Genomic DNA, 13,119 nt, shown 5'->3' on the forward strand with positions numbered 1-13,119 from the left:
TTGAAAACGTTATTAATAAAAAGACATATTTAATACTGAAAGAAAAGAAAGGTTATGGCAGAATATAGTGGCAAGAATCATACACATTCAACAAGGGGAGCCCTGCATTATCCATATAGGCCTGCTGCGCCCTGGCGTGGTCTAGACATTTCAGGGGCACGCGTGCCAGAGGCAGATAAAGAATCAGTAAGCCAACTGGTATTCCAATCCTTTTCGGGGCTGGTGAGCGGGGATTTCTTATGGGTGTGCTTAAAGGGCGGTGTTGTGGGCGAGGAGTTCCGGGACCCCAGTTTTTAGCCGCTCCAGAAGGCATCACTGGGCAACTCTACCCACGACCGAAGTCCAGCCGATGGGTGCATTTATTGTAGCAGTGGGATTTCAGTTTGTAACACTTCGTACTAGATTGTTCAAGTTCGAACTCCTTAAACTTAAAACCCTGCCTTTAGAAATAAACACCCCTCTATCGGTCCACATCCTTCACAAGTTGCATCTTATGTAGCAATAGTTCCGCATTAGGTTTATAGCGCTGGCTAAGAGTTTTCACTATGTTAGCCACAACCAGATCTGTCACTGTTTGTTCCCCTGGACTGCTAGATTCTTTGGGCTGCATATATGAAGTATGTTTATTTTTCTCTGTATCGCCGTGTCGGGCGTGGTTTAAGTATCTGTGTAGAATATTTGAGTATAATGCTGCTTTGTCATGCGCTGATAAATCTGATCTGTTTAAAACATCCTTCATTTCTGGGTCAATACGTATGGTAGCAGCTTTTCATATATCCTAATCTGTCGGGGATAAGGGAGTCATCAGGTTTTCTGACGCTTGTCCACCAGATACACTGAATGGGTGTGTTCCATTATTGGCCCCTGAGCAAGGTGGTGATGAACAGTAAGGCTATGCCAATGAGCAATCCTATGAACCCTCCGGATTGCGAGTCCACCTTTCTTTTAGCCCTTACCAATATTTGATTATAGCAGTTTCTTGATGACCTTCTTTTCTTTTTCAACACATTTATTTGATGATGTGCTAGGGGGACATGTTCCTTTAAAGTATTCTGAGCAATCTCGGCAATAGCGGTCACCATGTCATCGGTGGCCATGGCTAGAATGGCTTTGCATTGTTGAGGGGTGACATATACAAGCATTTTCAACAGCGCAATGATTCTTTGTAGGCATGTTGACATGGTGTAGGCGGGACAGGATACTGGCACAATATTGCGCTTAATGTTGTTTATTAGATGTCTTTCTCGGGATATAAACAGCGGGCAACTCCGGCAGAAGTATATCGGTCTGCAATCTATAATCCTCTAGAGTGGTTGTTTTTAAATCAACCAGTAGATATCCGTAGGGCTTACTAGTCGCGTCTTCAAAAGCTTCCATGAAAAAATGCGTTTTGGTTGGATATATCTGGTGGGCTATTACAGCTAGTTGCTGTTTATCCTGGGGGTTTTTAAACAACACTACTTCCCCTTGTTAAATAGGTATCCATAATGACAAATACTTTTGCATTAGCAAAGCATGTGCAGATATCCAAGTATGAGCCTCTCTGTGAGTTTAAATCACATCAAATGGTGCACCTTTCAAGCTTCTAATAGTTGATAAAGCAAACATTACTACGTCTGCGCGCTTCTACCCAGCGTTTAAACTCTATGTCGAAACTTACACTGAATTGAAAATAAAAAGCTTTAAGTAAAAAACATGATATATTGCTTGAAAACTGTATAAAACAGATGCAGTATGTATCGCACACAACACAGCTTTAGAAGTTATAATGAATCATTCAGCATATAGCGCCCCAGCCCAGCGCACCTGTAAAGAAACATTGGGTTGGCATTTGTTAGAAGTGTCATGAAACATGTTTTAAAGAACAAATTTGCTTGTTGGGGCCTTGGGCAATCCATCGACCCATTAGTAAATCAGAATAACAACTTTGATCATCGGGCCCCCACAGACACTCCTCGCGTCCCTTTGGATGAATCAAAAACAAGAAAAAATAAGAACTCCAAGTTTCAGGGGCTCCCAGACATTCATCGGACCCCTCTGGATGAATCAAATACAACGAACAACTCCATGTTGCCGGGTTTCCGGACACTCCTCGGGCCTCGGTGGGTGCACCAGAAACAATAAGAATAACAACTTTCATCATCGGGCCCCCACAGACACTCCTCGGGTCCCTTTGGATGAATCAAAAACAACAAGAAAAAATAAGAACTCCACGTTTCAGGGGCTCCCAGACATTCCTCGGGCTCCTCTGGATGAATCAAATACAAAGGAACAACTCCATGTTGCCGGGTTTCCGGACACACCTCGGGCCTCGGTGGGTGCACCAGAAACAACTTTGATCCTAGGGACCCCCAGACACTCCTCGGGCCCAATGGGCAATCCAGAAACAACTTTGATCTTAGGGGCCCCCAGACATTCCTTGGGGCTCCCTTTGGGATGAACCAAAAGCAAAGACATTCCATTGATGGACCAAAAACAACTTTGATCATAGGGGTCCCCCAGACACACCTTGGGCCCTTCCAATCAACAGGCAAGATGACCCTTCCTCGGGCCCTCACATTCTGTAGCGCCAGTTGTCAAAACTCTGTGATCAATGTCTTGGTAGCAGCAGCTCCTCCGGCGTACAACCCTTGGTGATGACGAAGCAATGGGAACAATGCAGACCCAAGTGGGCCCGGTGTTGAATTTACAAAAGAACTCTGCAGTGTCTGTCCCACAGACACTCCATCGGGCAAAGCAAACACGCCAGACCCAAGCGGGCCCTTTGTTGAATTTACAAAAGAACTCTGTGGCATATGATCCCCAGATCCATTGGGCTTTACCGCTGTAACAGCACTGTCAGACCCCATCCATGGGTCATTGAAACATTCCAAAATTGTTGATCCATGCAGAACAGACCCTGTCCCAGCGCCCTCAAAAGCCCCAGTTGAACCAGGTTGCATCATTGCATTCACCTCGGGATATCAAAGATTTGTTGAACCAGCTGCCAAAAGTGCCAGCCCCACTCCATCATGCCATCCATGATTTTCTGAATCACTCGCCCTAAAATTCCCATCCAGAGATTGAGGTACCTGTGCATCCGGGAGTTGTGAGCTATTTCTATAAACAAAAAGAAAGATAGAATCAGAACCAGAATATAAGATCATATCAACGGCTTTAACCGCTTGTGTGATCCGTGACACATTCACAAACTGGACAGTCTTTTAAAACAGGTGCCGTTATATTTTAAAATCATGACACACAGTTAAGAAAACACCACAATGTCAACTATGTAACCATCAGGTGCAGAGCGGCCATTTGAACCATTAGGGACAGCCACAGGATCGCTGCTGCATTGTCGCGACAGTCCCTACTGGTCCAAATGGCTGCATTGTCCTTACTGGTCCAAATGGCTGCACTGTCCCTGATGGTCAACTGTGCTCTTCAGCCAATTTGAAAGAGCTCTCGTCTTTAAAATAAATATTGAACACACCATATTACATATCCAATGCACATTTGTGTTTTAAAAACTGACATGCACCCACATGCACACATGCACTCACACACACACACCTACATTTTGCTGGAATTGGTGCTTAACATGCTGAGCTATCTTCTGAATCATCACTGCACCTAAGTTTATCCAAATGTGTTTCAACTTTGGCTATTGTAAATGTTCAATGCAGTATGTGCTTGACACGCTGAGCTATCTTCTGAAACATCACTGTTCCCAAGTTTATCAAAATGTGTTTCAACTTTGGCGTTAGGGTAATTTCTGGAGTCGTCAGCGCCGTACCTATAGTCCGCAGACCTCCAGCTGTCGGAAGGCCCTAACTCCTTCCAATGTCCCAAAGAAGTTGAGGTCCACACAAGGAGCAAAGGGTTACTGCTGTTTTATTATAGCAAACAAGCAGGGATCACACTCATGGAGCAAAATCCAATCCAGGCACATATCACCGATTTTGGGCTCGCAGGCCACGTTTGTACACTTGTGCCGTCACAAACATCATCACTTACCAAAATCCTTCCTGAACCTAACGCCACTTCGGGTTGGTTCCCTGAGTGGTAGGTCCAGTATAGAAACATATAGTGCGCAGTGTTACTGGTGGACACTGTGTCAGGTGGTAGACTTGGGTCATCCCTAAAAATTGCTATCTGAAAAGTGTTACATTAGAGAGCCCGATGATTGGCTGGGGATTCCCGCTGCCAGCCTCTAGCCCCCAGTGTCCTTATTGGTCAGGTCGCGGGCCCCCAAGCTTGGGACTACCGTTGTTCCCAGCCCGCAAGACACATGCTTATGTACAATGTGTATCGATACGGTGTGACTATGTGACAGTGTGTAACAATGGGGTGCTTCTGCTAATGCCATGAGAGCTGTCCATTCCCAGCGCATGCTGTAGGTGGATTGTTGCAATTTGCTGAAAGCTCGGTCCAAGACATGAGACGGCTGCATCTTCCCAGCTTTCAGGCCTTGGCACCATGTCAGTTTGGCTGAGTCATGTGTGAGGAGACCATTGGTGAGGCCGAATTACTTCGATTTAATTTGAATTTTGGCTTGGAATAGTCTCTCCTGTAGCTGGTTTCACCGTGGCACAGTGGGTGAAGAATGTCACTTGCAACATTGTGTCCTTGGCGACTGCGGTCCTTGCCAGGGCTATTCTGCTTACGCGACATCTTGCGGCTTGGGATGTCTGTGAGACAATTCTGGCTTGCTGGATTTTCCTAATGCCTACTTCAGCTCCGGTTATACATTCTCCTTAATCATCCATAGGTCTAAGGCAGGTCATGGTCAGTCAGGTCCCTTGAATGCTCCTGTCCATCCATAGGGTTAATAACATGTAGCATCTGCAAGCATGTACACAAGCCCTTCTGTCATCTATTGTTTCTGCGTTGCTTTAGTGAACCTAAGTGGCAAAATAATAAACATGCACACATTACGTATATGTTACTGTCCTTTAACTTGTGGAACTGTACGCGTGTGTTCTTCATGTGGATTGATGTGTGAGTGTCCCGAATGTGCAGGTTGCACGTGACTTCCTGTCTAATGCAGCTATGTCGTCATGGTGTCTCTAACGACCTGCAGCATGGTTTGTGGGAGATTCAGTTGATTCGGTCTATATAATAATCTCCAGCTCAGTCTTGACTGTCGTCGCTTGGTTTGAATAGAGTCAATACCATCTGAGGGTTATATGGTCGGGCGGATTGATACTGTTCGTAGTGCGTGCTCATGCTGGGAGCGGTGGGGATTGGTGCAACCTCATACGGTCGGTGGTTATTCTGTCTGGGGTGCTTCTTCCGGTTGGGGGGCCCGTAGGGAGGGAAGGGACACTCAGATTTTCCCTCTTTAGTCCCCCCCTCTGGTCAAATTGTCAACCACAAAATTATTGCTCCGTTTGTCATCTCTCAGACACCACACCTTCGTGATCCCAGCCAGATGTCCGTAGTGATTTACATGATCTTCAAAGGACCAATACATATTGTTATTGTTATTGTTATTGTTATTTTGCATTTATATAGCGCCTTATATACCATTGGTATGGTCTGAAGGCGCTGGTAGGTTGAACGCCCTCGGGAACCGAAGTTCAGGTCAGTATAGAGAGTAGAGGGAGTCCAAAAGTGCATGTGCGCACTAGGTATGTGTGCAGCTGGTGCGGAAATCGAGTGGTAGCTGCTTCTTAGTTGTAGGTGTGGTGGTTGAGAGGTCAGGAGTATGTGTTTGCTCTGGTCAGTTTTACCCAGAACGAGTGTGGCTGCGTTAGGCCTGAGGAGAACGCCTGGCTGGGGGGTGTGAATCCAGCAATGATTACTTAGAGTGATGTGGAGTAAAAGGGAGATGTGGATATGAGAACAGTTATACCGAATGGTGTCATAGTATCTCTGTGTTCTAGATGAGTGGTGGTGTAAGAGGGAGAGTAAGCGTGGGGTGTGGTAATGATGTAAGTTTTCAAGTGTTTCCTTCATTCCAAAGCATATTAAGCATCGTCAGTTGTACATATTCGTCCGTTCCTCATATTCGTCCGCTCCACACATTCGTTCAGTCATTATCATCGTCTAGTTCACACCCTCGTACACTTCTAAACGCTGCTGGGAACAGTTCTGAATTCAACTTTCACAGAGAGGCTATTGGGTGCAACTTTCAGGTGTAACTGGGTATACTTCTAAAATGCTATTGGGTACACTTCTAAATGCAGGTGGGAACGGTTTTACAATCAGCTTTCAGATAGGCTATTGGGTACAGCTTCTAAATGCAATTGGGTGTATTTCTAAAATGCTGTTGGATACACTTCTAATTGCAAGAGGGTACAATTCTAATTCAACTTTCTCTGAGGAGGTGCGGGGTACAGTTCTAGTTGCGAGGGGGAACAGTTCTTAATTCAACTTTCACAGAGAGGCTATTGGGTGCAGCTTCTGAATGCAATTGGGTACACTTCTAAATGCCGTTGGGTACATTTCTACATGTAAGAGAGAACAGTTCTAAATCAACTTTCTCACAGAGGCTAACCGGCGCAACTTCCAACTCTAATTGGATACACTTCCAGGAGCAGGTGGGAGCGGTTCTAATGCGGGTAACGGATTTAAATTCAACTTTCGCAGAAAGGCTATTGGGCGCAGCTTCTAAATGCAATTGGGTACAATTCTAATGCAGGTGAGGACAAATCTAAATTCGACTTTCTCAGAGAGGCTATTGGGTGCAGCTTCTAAATGCAATTGGGTAGACTTCTAAATGCCGATGGGTACACTTCTACATGCAAGAGGGAACAATTCTAATTCAACTTTCTCAGAGAGGCTATCCGGCGCAACTTCCAACTGCAATTGGGTACACTTCTAAATGGAGGTGGGAGCAGTTCTAATGTGGGTGGTAACAGATCTAAATTCAACTTTCACAGAGGCTATCGGGCGCAGCCTCTAAATGCGACTGAGTACACTTCTAAATGCAGGTGGGAACAATTTTAAATTCAACTTTCACAGAGAGGCTAATTGGGGACAGCTTCTAAATGCAAATTCTAGTGTATCTTTCTCAGAGGGCTATCCGGCGTACTTCTAAATGCTAACATTCACAATTCCATCTAAGAGTGGACATGCTAACATTCACAATTCCATCTAAGAGTGGACATGCTAATATTCACAATTCCATCTAAGAGTGGACATGCTAACATTCACAATTCCATCTAAGAGTGGACATGCTAACATTCACAATTCCATCTAAGAGTGGACATGCTAACATTCACAATTCCATCTAAGAGTGGACATGCTAACATTCACAATTCCATCTAAGAACATGCTAACATTCACAATTCCATCTAAGAACATGCTAACATTCACAATTCCATCTAAGAACATGCTAACATTCACAATTCCATCAAAGAGTGGACATGCTAACATTCACAATTCCATCTAAGAGTGGACATGCTAGTATTATGGCACTCTATGTTATTGGTAGGTAAGATAGAGTGGCTGGGGTTTTCTGGAGTAGAGTGATTGCTCTACTCCCCACCCATGCCACAATCACGGTTTTTGTTGGTGTTTGTTGGCTTCCTTGGCGTCCCCTGCGGACACCTGCTGACACATCCTGGAGCCGCCTCTGTAGGAGCCGCCCTTCGCCAGAGGGGCTGCCGGGCAGAGGGCTGCCCTGGGAAAGTCGGGATAAAGGGGAGGTGGTCGAATCAGGGCAAGGGGAGGACAAATGGGGCGGGACTGAGGGAGGAAAGCTGCCGTCCTATGTGGGGGGCATCTGGGGTCGGCTTGCCCTGCACAGCACTCACCTGCTTCCCGATGGTAAAGGAAGCAAGGAGGCTGCCGCGGGTCGCTAGACCCGAGCCCACGGGCCCAGTTAGCCAATGGGGAACGGGGGGCGGGATGGAAGGCGGGAGCAGGGATCCAGGAAGGAGCAGGGAGAGGGGACGCAAAGAGGGTACAGGGGCCTGGGGGCACAGAAATTCCTTTGTGGGGGCATCTGGGGTCGGCTTGCCCTGCGCAGCACTCACCTGCTTCCCGATGGTAAAGGAAGCAGGGAGGCTGCCGCGGGTCACTAGACCCGAGCCCACGGGCCCAGTTAGCCAATGGGGAACGGGGGGCGGGATGGAAGGCGGGAGCAGGGATCCAGGAAGGAGCGGGGAGAGGGGACGCAAAGAGGGTACAGGGGCCTGGGGGCACAGAAATTCCTTTGTGGGGGCATCTGGGGTCGGCTTGCCCTGCGCAGCACTCACCTGCTTCCCGATGGTAAAGGAAGCAGGGAGGCTGCCGCGGGTCGCTAGACCCGAGCCCACGGGCCCAGTTAGCCAATGGGGAACGGGGGGCGGGATGGAAGGCGGGAGCAGGGATCCAGGAAGGAGCGGGGAGAGGGGACGCAAAGAGGGTACAGGGGCCTGGGGGCACAGAAATTCCTTTGTGGGGGCATCTGGGGTCGGCTTGCCCTGCGCAGCACTCACCTGCTTCCCGATGGTAAAGGAAGCAGGGAGGCTGCCGCGGGTCGCTAGACCCGAGCCCACGGGCCCAGTTAGCCAATGGGGAATGCATCCTCCTTCAGGCTTGCAGTAAATCCATTTTCCAACATAAATCTTTGGGTTCCTTGGATTCTCTAGTTTCATTGATGGTGGATACATGTCTGATTCCATTAGCTGTTGCCGTAGTCTCCCTCATTCCATACGTATGATGTCTGTCTGATGGTCATCCTCTGCAGGCAGGAGTAGCTTCATTTCGATCATTTCTTCTGCAGTCGCCTTAGCTTTTGCCATGCATGCTTTTACCACAAGTAGCAAGGCCATCCCCAGGGTCAGGCTTCCTGCCAGTATTTTTAGGCCATCGAATAGCCAGGAAGGCATCCAGGACCAAAGGTATGAAAACCAGCTTCCATCCTTCTTTGTGCCTTTGGATTCTTCTTCCATCTTAGCGTGCGTTATCGCTAATTGTGATACTGCTTCTGATAACATGCCGTTGTCTTCATCATTTGCCAGTTTGAACGTGCAACAGGAACTTCCGATCTTTGCGCATATTTCTCCCTCTATTGCTGTGAGGAGGTCCAAGACATACCTGATTTGTAAGGTCACCAATCGTATAGCTTGGAGCTCTTCCTTTATTGCGTTGAATCCGTTCGCAGTTGAGTTTATTGTCATTGTTAGCTCCCATCTTGTTATTTGGAGCCATTTTGCATTTGCGTACATTTGGAAGCCGGGATGAATTATTGCTGTGAAGAACATGGCAGTCCTGCTGAACAGCCGATGTGATGGTGGTTCTTTGTCGAGAGCAGTATCTGATTTGCCCCAGAAGTAATTCCCTTTGTTATACTGTCCGTAATTTCCCATTTTTGGTGGTGGTGGTGCCTGGTGTTGGTTCAGCTGGGGATAACAACCACTTCCTTCTTCTGTTGCCTTCATACATTTTTGAGAAGTCATCTATTTTGACATGCTTCTTAGGTACTACCAGTGAGGGTACGTTGACATGTGCCAGTGAACAGATACCTCCCCAGTTTGATGGTAGTTTGTCGTGTGCTTTTGATCCAAATAATGATCCATGAGTACTGCCATGCCTGATCCCATCTCCACTATCTTCTCTATCCGCCTGCATCCCTTGTTTGTTCCCACTTCAATATTCCCATCATGTTGATAGCACAATGTTGGTGTTGTTAGAGGAATACTTATAAGTGGCCCATCTTCCTTGTCTAGCCATGTCAGCAAGCTTGTGCTGCTGGCCAATTCCTTGAGGCACTTATCATTATTGTCCTGAAATGTGTTTACTGCAGCTTTTGTCAACATTAGTGGTTTGCTTAGCACCATTCCATCTGCCCATCCTTCTTTAGTATATACTTTCCCAAATACCAACATCTAGGGCCGCTTCCAGCAACCGTGTTCTCTGCCTTTTTCCCTAGTGTTGCATTTGCACAGCAGGTAGTCCAATGTTTTGTTTCTTCTTTTTCTGGTCCGTAGGTTATGTACCATAGTGCTTGAGTGTGCTGCCAATAATTATCCAACATAGGCAGTGTTTTTATAAAACTATACCCGTACGGATATGTTGCCTTTGATCTCCATCTGAGTGTTGCTATCTTGCCTTGGAATCTCCCTCATGTCTGGAACTGTGCGAGATATAGGAGACATTGTGCCGTCATTGTTGGTACTTCTGTAGCTACGAAGGTCCTGGAGGTGCTCATGGCATATGGGATCAATGAGCAGACATAGCAGCTGCCCCGTGTGGTGTCGCTATCAATTTTCAACATATGTTTATACCACATTTATTTTGTTATGTGTGCTATACCAGTGAGATATGTGTCAATGCCATTAACATCGGTACCAGTGCTACGCTTACCACTCCTTAACTTTTCAGCTGTGCTAGTCGTACCACCTCACACAGTGCTCCTTGCAGCTTGGGTAGAGAAAGTTTTAGTATCAGGGGTTGCAGAGACAAGCAGAGCGGTATACAGCTGCCAAATGACAGCTGCTAGTAATCTGATGGACAGCATTAGCCACACGGTTGTCAGAACACATTTTATTATCACAGCCATGAGTATGTATATATATATAAATATATATATATATATATATATATATATATATATATATATATATATATATACACTGCTTACCACCCTGTCCAGCTGTAGATGAAATGATAAAGTTGCCCGCTTGAAAATAAAAAGCGTTATGAGATAAGTATTTATAAGTACTTCAAGCCCGATTCACTAAATAACCATTTAATACCCATGCAAATAAGTCTTTCCAAATTTTGTATTAAGTATGGGTAGGGCACGGTGGAGTTGTGTGCACGTATTTTGGCTATGTATTCTATGAATGCGTTGTAATATACATGTGGTGGCCTTTGTCTGGAGTGTGTGGGCCTTCGTAGAGCATAAATATATTGGTGAGACAGTGCTTCAGGGTGTTCAATGGGGGGTAACTAAATCAACTCTTCAATCTACCGCTAATATTCATTCGTATGCATTTATTAAACGCAGAACCCTGCATGTGCGGATAAAAAGAGAAAGTGCTAACACAGTGTTAACACAGTGTATTCCTAATGAGATTGTGCGTGCTGTATGGTCATATCTACATCGGGACATTCTTCATCTTTTCCGTGGGTATCTCCTGTGGAACTCTGTATCATTTACTAGTGAAATTCAGTTTATTAATTTAGTTGAATCAGTGAAGCTGTAGGGGAATCAAGTGCTTTTGAGCGTCTGACCATAGGGTGATTATTAGGCTCTTGCTCACTTGTGTTCAGGGAAGTATCTACATTTGAAATGATTGCTGATGAAACACTGCTGCTATACTGTGTGTCTGTTGTTGCTATAGCATTAGTCCTGTCGATGGTACATTGGGGCGAGACCGATGCTTTGTAGGTCTTAACGTCATGGAGGTGATACCAAACAGTTTTATTTTCAAGTTTGACTGCCCTATCTGCGACCACTTCAACTATGTGTGGCCCGGTAAATCTGGTTGAATTCCACTTCCTCAAATAGTTTTTAAGAAGGACCCTGTCTCCCTTCTTAATAGGTAGATCTGTTTTGGGCTCTTTTGTCTTGTCTGGTCCTTGACTGTCGTTCCTCGACCTACCCTGTGCCCGTTGAATCTGTTGAGAGATAAAACAGGCACTAGAAACAAGTGAATTGAAATATTCATACATTTCCGTGCCAAAAATGTCAGCCGCTCCTTCACAATCCCTGAGTGCCCTTGTGGGTGGAACTAATGGGAGCTGCATTTGGTGTCTGGTCACCACCTCGTGGGGTGTGAGGTGGTGATCTGATCCGGGTTTGTTCCGCAGCTGCTCAAACAGAGCCAGGGTCAGGCAGTGAAGCCGGTTTTTCTTGATACTTTGCTGTGTTTTGGCTATACTTTCTTTGCAAAGTCCATTGAGGCGTTCCCAGACACCATTGGCGTGCCGGTGATATGCACACAAGAACTTATGCTTAATCCCTAGCAATGTGATGATATGCTGGAATAATTAATTTGCAAAGTGAGGGCCGTTGTCAGACCGCAGGACCTCCAAGACACCCCACCCTGGGAATACCTCTCTGACCAGAAATGTGGCAGCCCTTAGAGCATCAGCATGTAAGCACGGGCCCACCTCTTTCCACTTTGAAAAGGGGTAAACTACCAGAATCATGTAGCGGTAGCCTTGACATATGTTGATCATATCAACGTAGTCGATGTCGAGGTGTAACAATGGACCTTTGGGCCGGGGAATTACTCCTTTGATCACCTTAAGTGCGTGGCCGGCAGTAAATTGTTGGCAGGTTAGGCAATTGCTAATGAAATTGGATACATGGGCATTTAACTCAGGGCAGAAACATGATTATCCAATACGTGTCGCGATCACCTCTTTTCCTTTATGTGTAGGATGGTGAAATTGTGTTAGTGCTATTTTCAATAGTGCAAGGGGCATGACTACTTTTCCAGTGTTGTGCTGCCCCCACAGGGCATCTGTGGGGGACATTGAACCCCCCCTTTTTACCCAGAGTTCATTTTCCGTCATTGGAGTGCTGCCTGCAGTTCCATTACCCGTGTCTGTGGTAGGTGGTTATAACCTTCTTTTAGCATCTGTATCGCCTCTCCCCTCTCTTGTTGTTTTTCTTAGAGGTCCCACACTTCCCAAAATAGGAGGCATGTTTTGCATAGAGGTCTGCTGCTTCATTCCCTTTTGATATCGGGTCTTCCCCATTAGTGTATGCTTGGCACTTCACTAATGCGAGTTCTGCCGGGTATGTTAAAACCTCTATTAGTTCCCCTAGTAGGAATGTGTGTTGTACTTGTGTGCCATCTGCTCTACTGAACCCCCGTATTAACAATCTTGCTAGGCCAGAATGTAATGCTGAGGTTACGTAGGCACTATCCGAATAGACAGTGACCCTTTTCCCTTCATTTTCTCTGAGGGCTAATATTAAGGCCACTAGTTATACTGCTTGCGCCAAATATTGGGGGGGGGGGTAATTAAACACATTTTACTGCCTCGCTTGTCCAATCCTCTCTTAATCTTACCACTTCCACCCCTATTTTTCTTACCCCATCACCTTGATCAATTGTTGAGGACCCATCAATATAGAGCACCTCTCCCCCCTCAAGCGCATCTTCCTCTACTTTGCGTGTCTCTGTGTAGTATTCAATAGCTTTTGTAAAATCATGGACATATTCTCCTTCTTCAAATTCTTCTGCC

The sequence above is a fragment of the Ambystoma mexicanum genome, chromosome 10 (genome assembly GCF_040938575.1).
Source record: "Ambystoma mexicanum isolate Mex_15411 chromosome 10, UKY_AmexF1_1, whole genome shotgun sequence".
In the NCBI taxonomy this organism is placed as follows: domain Eukaryota; kingdom Metazoa; phylum Chordata; class Amphibia; order Caudata; family Ambystomatidae; genus Ambystoma; species Ambystoma mexicanum.